The sequence below is a fragment of the Convolutriloba macropyga genome, chromosome 8, assembly GCF_964194025.1.
Source record: "Convolutriloba macropyga chromosome 8, txConMacr16.3, whole genome shotgun sequence".
NCBI lineage: Eukaryota > Metazoa > Xenacoelomorpha > Acoela > Convolutidae > Convolutriloba > Convolutriloba macropyga.
The window spans coordinates 61,422,344-61,434,843 of NC_134475.1; the positions used below are offsets into that span (position 1 = coordinate 61,422,344).

Consider the following 12,500-nt stretch of genomic DNA (forward strand, 5'->3'; position numbering starts at 1 on the left):
TATGTCCGTTTTAAAAAACAAAATTAATAACAAAGTCGAAACAGCGTCAGATAAAATTGAAAATAAACAAAATATCTTGTAATTCACTAGAAAAAATGGTTATTCTTCAGTTCATAATAAAGGTTGGTAACAATTAGACAAAAAGAGAACAGAAACTTTAAAGTTAGAAAAATCGCCGAATTTTTTTTAAAAAAACATTAAATTAATTCCAAAGTAATCAAAACCATTAGGAATCAACTAAAATAACCCATAGGTTTATAGTTACCAATGCTTACATAGAGGGGAATTAAGAAGTCTTGGTATTCAATTTTTTATGCAGTTACAAAAAGAACAACAAATAGACAACATACTAAAAATCAATGAAAACTTGACAGAAAATGCTTTGGAAGCCGTAAAGCCATACTTTGGCCCCCAAAATATGTTCAATTGCACCTTCATCGAACACCAATAATGTATTATGTGGTCGCTCATTATTAAAAATAAGCAACAATTAGACAAAAAAGAAAAAAAAAATCAAAATGATATAATACTTGTTTTTTTTTCGAAAAAAAATTTTGTTCCAAAGACATAAAAGCCATTAATTACAAAATGAAAAATTTGAATAGGTTCGTCCATTCTTCCAAAGAAAGCTCTTGAGATCTGCATTTATCCAGAATCCATCTTACGTCTACAAAAAGAACGTCAAATATGACAAAAATCAAAAATTCATTTACCTTTTTTGTGAAAAACCCGTGTGGAAGTCAGTAAAGACATAAGAAATTGTCTTAAAACATTACATTTTGTGACATCAATCCCCTTTGACACCTTCACTTGAAATGTATTATGTGACCTCTCATTAATGAAACTAGGCAACAATTAGACCAAAAAGAAAAAAAGCAATATTATGTAATACTTGTTTTTATCGAAAAAAATATATTTCCAAAGACATGAAAGCCATTAATTAAAAATTGAAAAAATTAAATAGGTTCATTTTTTCGTTCAAAAGAAGCCCTCGAGACGTGCAATTATCTAGAACAAGTCCTACGTCTACAAAAAGAACGTCAAATGTGACAAAAATCAGAAATTAATTTACTTTTTTTTTGTGAAAAACCCGTGTCGAAGCCAATAAAGTCATAAGGAATTCTTTAAAAACATTAGATTTGTGACACCAATCCCTTTTGACATCTTCCTTTGACAAAAATAGTGTCATCTTTAACCTTTAATTAGCGAGACCAAGTAACAAACAGACAATAAAAGGAACAAAATTGCGAAGTTGAAATGTTTTTTTTTTCATTTTTGAAAAACAATTGTTTTCAAAGTCATGAAAGCCAATATATATCTTCCAATAAATGAATATCGGCTCATCTACTCTTCCAAAAAAGGCCAATCGAACCGGGTCATTGTACAGGAAATTAAATACGTTTAAAAAGACAAAGTAAAAATGAGAGTTAAAAACAAAATTAAAAAAATTCAATTGAATTCTTCGAGAAAGTACCGTCGAAGCGGTAAACAACCACAATCTATATCTTTCAGGAATTAAATACTGTCAATTGTGCGTTGTTTTCAACGCGAAAAATGTGATATATGAGTTGACAATAACTTGATAATTCAACAAAACTAGAAAACATGAAAAATAGGCAAATAACTTAAAATTAAAAAAGAAATTGTGAAATCTAGTAGTATCAAAGCCAGATCACCATAACTTAAGACGTAACTTCAAGCTATCAACCAGATAAATTAATTTCGAGTTAATTAGGAAGCCAATAGGACCTATCACTAGTGAGCCTTGATTTGAAGTGTTCTCTTATTTAATTAATATAAAAAAGATCGAATTTTTTTTTTATAAAAAACCGACTGATGACAATTCGATTTATTTTTGGATTGTAGTGGTCCAAGATTGGTAAAGAACTATCCCTGTTAATGCTTTATTGTCCATTAGGAATATCTAATTTTTGAATGTAATTGACATAGATATTTTGTTAGTTAGAAAATCAAAAATAAATGCTGCTTTTTTGATAATCAACGAATAAAATTAGCAAAAAACGGAAAAGTTTTATTTACAGAGCACTCTCAACGGAAGTTGAACTGGAATTAGCCCCCTTGTTAGTCTACAAAGATTATGTCGGTGGTGTTTGGGTGTGCACTTCCTTCAAATTTAATCAGAGTGGACTAAAGACACTTATTTCGTGCTGTTTTTGATTAAAAAAAGTCTGAATTTTGTGAAATATTTTGCCGGAATTTGTGACAAAAAAATTTAATAAAAATAGCTGACAATATATTTTATCTTGAAACGTAAAATCAACAAAATTTTCTCAGAAATTTTATTGAATTTTATCAAATTTGGCGAAATTTTAGTCAAAAACTCCGAAAAAAGGTGAATGAAATCAACAGAATTCACTCTATATTCTCGAAAGTTTAAACCTCGATATCTCCCTGTCAAAAACGAAAATCGAAAAAATCTTTCTATTTCCATATTCTACGCTGGACAAGCTTTCTAATGATACCAGTCTCAACTCTCTACGATGAATATATCGATCGGCTAAAATTGACTGAACAAAAAAAAACCATTTGAGTATATAGTTCCTCCCCCCTCAAGAGGGGTCGGAACAAAAACTGATTGTAAATTATCTAACCTGTGTTTCAATTTATCTATCAAGCCCAAACAAGAGAGTTCACAATATCCTGCTGCAAAATAGTTCAAAACTGCCGGTTCAATTTAAACAGTTTTCATATGATATATCCCTACGCTGTTCCAGTGCGAAACTCAATTGACTAAATGACAACTAAACGAAAATTCCTCAACTTGTTTGGGCAAAAACAATTCCAGTTGTTTACTATGTTTACAGTACAATTGTTGAAAACAGCCTTGAACGACATCTGAGCAAATTGCAAAACAAACTTCACAATTGTGCTTGTACAACCATCATATGACCTATAATTCACAATGTTTAAACAGTTAATCTGATTATTGAAAACAACCAAAGTTCATTGTTAAAAACTTCAAAATCAATGTTTTCAAAAGTTGTTTTTGTAAATAAGCATTTTCCGTTGATTTGAGGGCGTATAAAGGCTATTTGAAACTACGAAATTCAATACGCGAACTGAATTTTTTGTCACTAAAACTAACAATCAGGTCGTGATTACTTTTGTGAACAAATCTCCATGATTAATACATGATTTGACCTTTACACTTTGACCGCAAGACTTCAATATCGTCAAATTGTTGCTATCATTTATGGATTTTTAAACACTAACTCCACTCATGCATGACATACCAGTTTTATCTGATTGTATACTTTTTCCTACTGAATTTACAGGATTGTGTCAAGAAAACATTTCAAAATTTCAATAATTTGTTCTTTTTTGATATATTTGATACTATAATATCGTGAGGAAAGGTTACGAAGGTTTATGATATTTTTGCATGAATTTGTCTCCATAAATGATATTGAAAGTTCAAGGAGACGAAACTAGTCATGAAAATGAAAAGCGTGGATATTTGAAACAACCGGTTTTAACTTCACTTAAAACACTCACGTGCACATTTTAAAATGCCGAAAGTCCACAGTGCCAGAAGTCAAGATGCCAGAAGTTCCTACTTAGCCAGAAGTTGGCTTCGTCATTTTAAAACGTGCGCGTTTCGTGTCCCGGGTCGAATGTCCTCCCTAAAATCCTCCCATTTTGATGTAAGAATGGGGGGGGGTGATTTGTCTATGGGGGGTAAATTGATGTAAGAGTGTGGGGGTAATTTGTTCAGAGGGGGTAAAATGATGTAAGAGTTGGGCTGCAATGGGAGGACTTCTAAGGAATTACCCCCCCTGAATGAAATTGCCATGTAAGAGTGGGCTGCAATGGGCTGCAATGGGAGAAGTTTTCAGGAATTACCCCCATGACTGAAATTGCCATGTAAGAGTGGGCTGCAAGGGGAGGACTTTTAAGGAATTACCCCCATGACTGAAATTGCCATGTAAGAGTGGGCTGCAATGGGCTGCAACGGGAGGACTTTTCAGGAATTACCCCCCTGACTGAAATTTCCATGTAAGTGTGGGCAGCAATGGGCTGCAATGGGAGGACTTTTCAAGAATTACCCCCCATGACTGAAATTGTCATGTAAGAGTGGGCTGCAATGGGCTGCAATGGGAGGACTTTTAAGGAATTAACCCCCCTGACTGAAATTGCCATGTAAGAGTGGGCTGCAATGGGCTGCAATGGGAGGACTTTTAAGGAATTAACCCCCCTGACTGAAATTGCCATGTAAGAGTGGGCTGCAATGGGCTGCAATGGGAGGACTTTTAAGGAATTACCCCCCATGACTGAAATTGTCATCTAAGAGTGGGCTGCAATGGGAGGCCTTTTAAGGAATTACCCCCCCTGACTGAAGTTGCCATGTAAGAGTGGGCTTCAATGGGCTGCAATGGGAGGAGGGGTGAAAATGAGGTAACAGTTGGGCTGCCAAGGGGGGTAAAATGGTGTAAGAGTGAGGGGGTAATTTGTTCAGAGGGGGCAAAGTGATGTAAGAATTGGGCTGCCAAGGGGGTAAAATTGTGTAAGAGTGAGGGGGTAATTTGTCCAGAGGGGGTAAAATGAGGTAGGAGTTGGGCTGCCAAGGGGGGTAAAATGGTGTTAGGGTGAGGGGGTAATTTGTTCGGAGGGGGTAAAATGATGTAAGAGTTGGGCTGCCAAGGGGGGTAAAATGGTGGAAGATTGAGGGGGTAATTTGTCCAGAGGGGGTAAAATGAGGTAAGAGTTGGGCTGTCAAGGGGGGTAAAATGGTGTAAGAGTGAGGGGGTAATTTGTCCAGAGGGGTAAAATGATGTAGGAATTGGGCTGCCAAGGGGGGTAAAATTGTGTAAGAGTGAGGGGGTAATTTGTCTAGAGGGGGTAAAATGATGTAAGAGTTGGGCTGCCAAGGGGGGTAAAATGGTGTAAGAGTGAGGGGGTAATTTGTTCAGAGGGGGTAAAATGATGTAAGAGTTGGGCTGCCAAGGGGGGTAAAATGGTGTAAGAGTGAGGGGGTAATTTGTCCAGAGGGGTAAAATGATATAAGAATCGGGCTGCCAAGGGGGGTAAAATTGTGTAATAGTGAGGGGGGTAACTTGTCCAGAGGGGGTAAAATGAGGTAAGAGTTGGGCTGCCAAGGGGGGCAAAATGGTGTAAGAGTGAGGGGGTAATTTGTTCAGAGGGGGTAAAATGATGTAAGAGTTGGGCTGCCAAGGGGGGTAAAATGGTTTAAGAGTGAGGGGGTAATTTGTCCAGAGGGGTAAAATGAGGTAAGAGTTGGGCTGCCAAGGGGGGTAAAATGGTGTAAGAGTGAGGGGGTAATTTGTTCAGAGGGGGTAAAATGATGTAAGAATCGGGCTGCCAAGGGGGGTAAAATTGAGTAAGAGTGAGGGGGTAATTTGTCCAAAGGGAATAAAATGAGGTAGGAGTTGGGCTGCCGAGGGGGTAAAATGGTGTAAGAGTGAGGGGGTAATTTGTTCAGAGGGGGTAAAGTAATATAAGAGTTGGGCTGCCAAGGGGGGTAAAATGGTGTAAGAGTTAGGGGGTAATTTGTTCAGAGGGGGTAAAATGAGTTAAGAGTTGGGCTGCAAAGGGGGGTAAAATGGTGTAAGAGTGAGGGGGTAATTTGTTCAGAGGGGGTAAAATGATGTAAGAGTTGGGCTGCCAAGCGGGGTAAAATGGTGCAGGAGTGAGGGGGTAATTTGTCCAGAGGTGTAAAATGAGGTAAGAGTTGGGCTGCCACGGGGGGTGAAATGGTGTAAGAGTGAGGGGGTAATTTGTTCAGAGGGCGTAAAATGATATTAGAATCGGGCTGCCAAGGGGGGTAAAATTGTGTAAGAGTGAGGGGGTAATTTGTCCAGAGGGGGTAAAATGATGTCAGAGTTGGGCTGCCAAGGGGGGTAAAATGGTGTAAGAGTGAGGGGGTAATTTGTCCAAAGGGAATAAAATGAGGTAAGAGTTGGGCTGCCAAGGGGGGTAAAATGGTGTAAGAGTGAGGGGGTAATTTGTTCAGAGGGGGTAAAACGATATAAGAATCGGGCTGCCAAGGGGGGTAAAATTGTGTAAGAGTGAGGGGGTAATTTGTCCAGAGGGGTAAAATGAGGTAAGAGTTGGGCTGCCAAGGGGGGTAAAATGGTGTAAGAGTGAGGGGGTAATTTGTTCAGAGGGGGTAAAATGATGTAAGAATCGGGCTGCCAAGGGGGGTAAAATTGAGTAAGAGTGAGGGGGTAATTTGTCCAAAGGGAATAAAATGAGGTAGGAGTTGGGCTGCCGAGGGGGTAAAATGGTGTAAGAGTGAGGGGGTAATTTGTTCAGAGGGGGTAAAGTGATATAAGAGTTGGGCTGCCAAGGGGGGTAAAATGGTGTAAGAGTTAGGGGGTAATTTGTTCAGAGGGGGTAAAATGAGTTAAGAGTTGGGCTGCAAAGGGGGGTAAAATGGTGTAAGAGTGAGGGGGTAATTTGTTCAGAGGGGGTAAAATGATGTAAGAGTTGGGCTGCCAAGCGGCGTAAAATGGTGCAAGAGTGAGGGGGTAATTTGTCCAGAGGTGTAAAATGAGGTAAGAGTTGGGCTGCCACGGGGGGTGAAATGGTGTAAGAGTGAGGGGGTAATTTGTTCAGAGGGCGTAAAATGATATAAGAATCGGGCTGCCAAGGGGGGTAAAATTGTGTAAGAGTGAGGGGGTAATTTGTCCAGAGGGGGTAAAATGATGTCAGAGTTGGGCTGCCAAGGGGGGTAAAATGTCTTAAGAGTGAGGGGTTAATTTGTCCAGAGGGGTAAAATGAGGTAAGAGTTGGGCTGCCAAGGGGGGTAAAATGGTGTAAGAGTGAGGGGGTAATTTGTTCAGAGGGGGTAAAATGATGTAAGAGTTGGGCTGCCAAGGGGGGTAAAATGTCTTAAGAGTGAGGGGTTAATTTGTCCAGAGGGGTAAAATGAGGTAAGAGTTGGGCTGCCAAGGGGGGTAAAATGGTGTAAGAGTGAGGGGGTAATTTGTTCAGAGGGGGTAAAATGATGTAAGAATCGGGCTGCCAAGGGGGGTAAAATTGAGCAAGAGTGAGGGGGTAATTTGTCCAAAGGGAATAAAATGAGGTAGGAGTTGGGCTGCCGAGGGGGTAAAATGGTGTAAGAGTGAGGGGGTAATTTGTTCAGAGGGGGTAAAGTGATTTAAGAGTTGGGCTGCCAAGGGGGTAAAATGGCGTAAGAGTTAGGGGGTAATTTGTTCAGAGGGGGTAAAATGAGTTAAGAGTTGGGCTGCAAAGGGGGGTAAAATGGTGTAAGAGTGAGGGGGTAATTTGTTCAGAGGGGGTAAAATGATGTAAGAGTTGGGCTGCCAAGGGGGGTAAAATGGTGTAGGAGTGAGGGGGTAATTTGTCCATAGGGGTAAAATGAGGTAAGAGTTGGGCTGCCAAGGGGGGTAAAATGGTGTAAGAGTGAGGGGGTAATTTGTTCAGAGGGGGTAAAATGATATAAGAATCGGGTTGCCAAGGGGGGTAAAATTGTGTAAGAGTGAGGGGGTAATTTGTCCAGAGGGGGTAAAATGAGGTAAGAGTTGGGCTGCCAAGGGGGGTAAAATGGTGTAAGAGTGAGGGGGTAATTTGTTCAGAGGGGGTAAAATGATGTAAGAGTTGGTCTGCCAAGGGGGGTAAAATGGTGTAAGAGTGAGGGGGTAATTTGTTCAGAGGGGGTAAAATGATGTAAGAATTGGGCTGCCAAGGGGGGTAAAATGTCTTAAGAGTGAGGGGTTAATTTGTCCAGAGGGGTAAAATGAGGTAAGAGTTGGGCTGCCAAGGGGGGTAAAATGGTGTAAGAGTGAGGGGGTAATTTGTTCAGAGGGGGTAAAATGATGTAAGAATCGGGCTGCCAAGGGGGGTAGAATTGAGTAAGAGTGAGGGGGTAATTTGTCCAAAGGGAATAAAATGAGGTAGGAGTTGGGCTGCCGAGGGGGTAAAATGGTGTAAGAGTGAGGGGGTAATTTGTTCAGAGGGGGTAAAGTGATATAAGATTTGGGCTGCCAAGGGGGGTAAAATGGTGTAAGAGTTAGGGGGTAATTTGTTCAGAGGGGGTAAAATGAGGTAAGAGTTGGGCTGAAAAGGGGGGTAAAATGGTGTAAGAGTGAGGGGGTAATTTGTGCAGAGTGGGTAAAATGAGGCAAGAGTTGGGCTGCCAAGGGGGGTAAAAAGGTGTAAGTGTGAGGGGGTAATTTGTTCAGAGGGGATAAAATGATGTAAGAATTGGGCTGCCAAGGGGTGTAAAATTGTATAAGAGTGAGGGGGTAATTTGTCCAGAGGGGGTAAAATGAGGTATGAGTTGGTCTGCCAAGGGGGGTAAAGTGGTGTATGAGTGAGGGGGTAATTTGTTCAGAGGGGGTAAAATGATTTAAGAGTTGGGCTGCCAGGGGGGGTAAAATGGTGTAAGAGAGAGGGGGTAATTTGTTCAGAGGGGGTAAAATTATGTAAGAGTTGCGCTGCCAAGGGGGATAAAACGATGTAAGAGTGAGGGGGTAATTTGTTGTGATGGGACAATTCTAACAATTATTATTTATATATATAGACCGTCAAGAGTTGGACAGGCATCGATGGTCTGGAGGATAAGGCGACGCAGCTGAGGGTTGAGAGGTTGTGGGTTCAAGGCTGGCAGTCTTCAGGTATGGGGGCTAAAAGATTGAGGGGCTTAAATGATGTAAGAGTTGGGCTGCCAGGGGGGTAAAATGATGTAAGAGTTTGGTTGCCAAGGAGGGTAAATTGACGTAAGAGTGGGGCTGCAAAGGGATGATTTTTTAGGAAAATGCAGCTGAAAACTCTTACGTCTTTTTGGGCTGCATTGGGCTTCCAATTGGGTAAAATGGTGTAAGAGTGAGGGGGTAAAAGACAAATTAACCCCCACTCTCACATCTTTTGGTCTGCCAAGGTGGAGTTTTGAGCTGCATTTTCCTAAAAAATCCTCCCATTGCAGCCCCACTTTTACATCATTTTGGGCGGAAAAATTCAACCCGGGATTTTAACAATGGTTAAGTGGCTCTGCAGAAGTTACTTCGAAATTCTGACTTAATATCTCGAACCACTTCGCGGTTCTCAATAAACGCCAGAAGTTCTCAGTGACTTCAAGCAGAGTCACTTAACCATTACAATACTTTAAGATATGCACGAATTTCAAAAATGTAAACGGCTCACCTAAAATTGTCTTAAACGTTTTCTTAGTTGCCTTGAAGAAAACTCAAAATATAAGGCTCGTTTTGTTAGACAATTTTACTTTTTGAGGTTTATTAGTGGCCTACAAAAGACTGTCTTTTCAATCATTGTTATAAAGCAGAGTCAGCTCCCACGGTTTTGCACATATGGTTTCAGCGCTTCAATGGCTATTTCATATTTGGTACAGACAAAATACAAAATTGCTCAATCAGTTTTTTTGTCAAATAATTAATTGAAAAATAATTATACAAAAAAATGATGTGCGGTCTCAAATTCATCGATGTTTTCAAAACAAGACCATGACCAATTGAACAATATTGACAATGCGGCAAGATATTTTTCACTCTGTATGAGAGGACTTTAGGGAGGACATGCGACCCAAGTATCTTCAAGCTAAGAACCAGTATATCTTCATTTTGATTATAGTTTGTACAATATCAAGCCTGCCATCTCTGGTTGGTTTTCAATCGCATCTTCAATATATTTTTTGGTGCTGGTGCGTAAGTGATGTACCATGACCTTGATTTTTCCGCACTGAACAAAAAATACACAAAGTACTCCGATTTAATCTTCGTTACCGTTTCGAATTTTTCATCACCAAGTAATTAACGAAAGCGCCTAAAAACGTCTTCAGATGTTCAACCAAACATGTGTATCTCATTATAAACAGCTGTTGGGTCGATATTACACAGCCGAACGTCGGGCAACATCCAAAGAATTTACATTTTTTGATCTTCATACCCAGCTGTCAAATTTTTGCAGTTTTTGTCGCCATCTTATCACTGATGAAAAAGTCGTTTATGTCCACTGTGAATCTACATCGAAGTTCTTTCCTTTGTGGCCCTTTAACATGTGAGTATTAAGGTTCCACTCAAGACCAACTCTTGTCAGTCTTTTGGCACCTGAAGCTTATGGCCATTTTAACTACTTGAAAACCCTTCAATTAAATTCGTCACCAGATATTTCCGTGTTTTATCGTTTTGTTTGTTTTGAAGAAACAAGCAGATCACCCTTCTGAAGATCAGGCGAAGTTGAGCTCATTTGTATACTCCTAACCAAATGTTCAAACAGTAATGTTTGATTCCCGCGCTGACCACCTTCATTAATTTCTGCGGTGTCATGTAGTATGATGTGAACATGACTTTGACGTGATGCAGTATGTCGTCAATATGCCTGTGAAGTTATGTAATATGTTGTGAAAATGACTGGCGTGACTCAGTGTTGTGTGAATATGCCTATGGAGTGATGTAATATGATGTGGAATGACTTTGGCATGAAGCAGTATGGTGTGAATATGCCAGTGGTGTGATGTACTATGATGGGAAAATGACTTTGGCATGAGGCAGTATGGTGTGAATATGCCTGTAGTGTGAAGTAGTGTGGTGTGATGAAGTATGATGTGAACTTACGTCTTGTGTGATGTAGTATGACATGAATGTACCTGTGGAATGACGTAGTATGATCTGAACATGCATGCGATGCGATATGATATAGTATGATGTGAATATGTGAAGGCTGTGATGTAGTATGATGTTAATGTGCTCTTGGCATGATGCAGTATGGTGTCAATATGCCTGGCAATTGATGCCAAGTCAGGGCTGAAGCAGATTGTAAAAAAATACTCTTTAATATTGACAATAGTTGTGCAATAATAATAATTAGAATGATAATTGCATGATCATAGTTTAGGTCAGAACAAAATCAGGTTAAAATCAGAACAATAAAAGTTTGCTGAAAAAAACTGATCAGTGTTTATTTTGACATTTACAGAGTATATATAAATGTAAAAAGGTCTATAAGCAGTTTCCGGATTTTCAGTGATTCAGTATTGAAATGATCTGGGTGCTAAGCGCTCGATATCGGGGAGACACACTACCCAAAATTATGGCAATTTTACTTACAGTATTCGCTGCATTCAATCACTTAAACTTCACTTTTTCTTCAGTTGCTGCTCTGAGATAATAGAACCCTGCAAGTTTTTCCTGAAACAGAAGTACTTCAGTAACTCAACGCTGTTGGCTTGTGTCTAACTGCTTATGTCTATATGATCCTATCGAAAAAACTCTTCGATTTATATGCAAAATTTCCAAATTTCAATAATATTGGAAAAACTAAATACTGCTATGGCCAAATTAAAAAATTGATTATTATCGTAACACAGAGGGCAACTTTTCTAACGTTTTATGCGGATTATGTGCTAGCAAACAATCAAACAGATGGAAACAAAGCGAACAAGTTCAGAATGTTTGCTTATGCAAACTTCGAATGAAATTAGCAAAATGTATCTCTTTTTGAAATACAATAGTTTTTTTTCTTCTTTTTATATTAGCTACAGGCCAAAACGATTTCAAATCAAACCTCAACTATTGACAGGTCAATCTAATATAAAAAGGGGAGGCCAACAAAACTACATAAAAACTTCAACGAAAAGCATATGATTCTTTGGCTTCAACACGGTGTGATACTCCGTTAGGTATGTTAGCAATTGTTTTTACCGCCTAATTCAAATTACTTGGATTTACGGCACAAATATGTATTCAGATGTGATGCTTGAATTCTAAGTTTAATAATAAGTTTGTAGTGGAAAGATGAAACAAATTTACGGTAAGAAATTGCCTTTGAAAACGCCTGCGTTTCCATTTCAAAACACTTTGGTTCAAGAATGAAAGTCGGAAGAGAACAACTGAAAGTACTTCAGTTTGTGGAGTGAATGAATCGTTAATTAATAGTGCACGGTATGAAAAAAAAACACTTTTTTTACGGAGGTAAAATATCAACAAGTGAACAATATACAGTTACAACTATATCATACCCCAGTGAGTTGAGGTCAAACTTTTATTACCCAATATTCTAATGTACCAGATATCCGCAGCTTTGGCAAATAATTGATAATGAGTAAAACAAAAATTGAGAACAAATTTAAAAATTTTGCATTGATGATAAGAACAGACTATTGATAAGTCATCAATAGTAAATAAAATGCCAATATATATTGGTAACAAAAACTGCTGGTTTTCATTTCTAAAACTTCCGATTTGCTGGTAATCATTAATACTGATAAGTAGTAATTTAAACATATTGCACCTGATAGCAATTTTTTGGAGAGCATTAAGTTTAGAATAAAAGCACATTTAAAAATTGGTTTTTCCTCTTGAAGGACAGTTGCAATTACACGGTTTTCTGTTGTTTGTTTTTTTGAAGAACAGACTCAGACTCACTGAACGAACGAACAAAACTTTTAAAGCCATTATATGTTGGTGCTTTTCATGTGCGTTAACATGTTGATGTTGATGGCGTCAAAGTTGAGGAGGCTGCAGAACCGGTATATTAGGGTA

General features: G+C 38.9%; 2 protein-coding genes across 2 annotated transcripts in view; one reads left to right on the top strand and one right to left on the bottom strand.

Annotated features, from left to right (window-relative positions):
* The window catches only part of LOC142344244 (uncharacterized), an 82,245-nt gene extending 79,457 nt beyond the window's left edge, over window positions 1-2,788 (bottom strand). The window contains exon 1 of the mRNA XM_075395806.1: window positions 2,613-2,788. The gene's annotated coding sequence lies outside the window, so the exon portion shown is untranslated. The remainder of the gene's footprint in view (window positions 1-2,612) is intronic.
* LOC142344898 (inositol monophosphatase 1-like) overlaps window positions 1-12,500 on the top strand; it is a 599,876-nt gene that overhangs the window by 529,760 nt on the left and 57,616 nt on the right. The window lies entirely within an intron of this gene.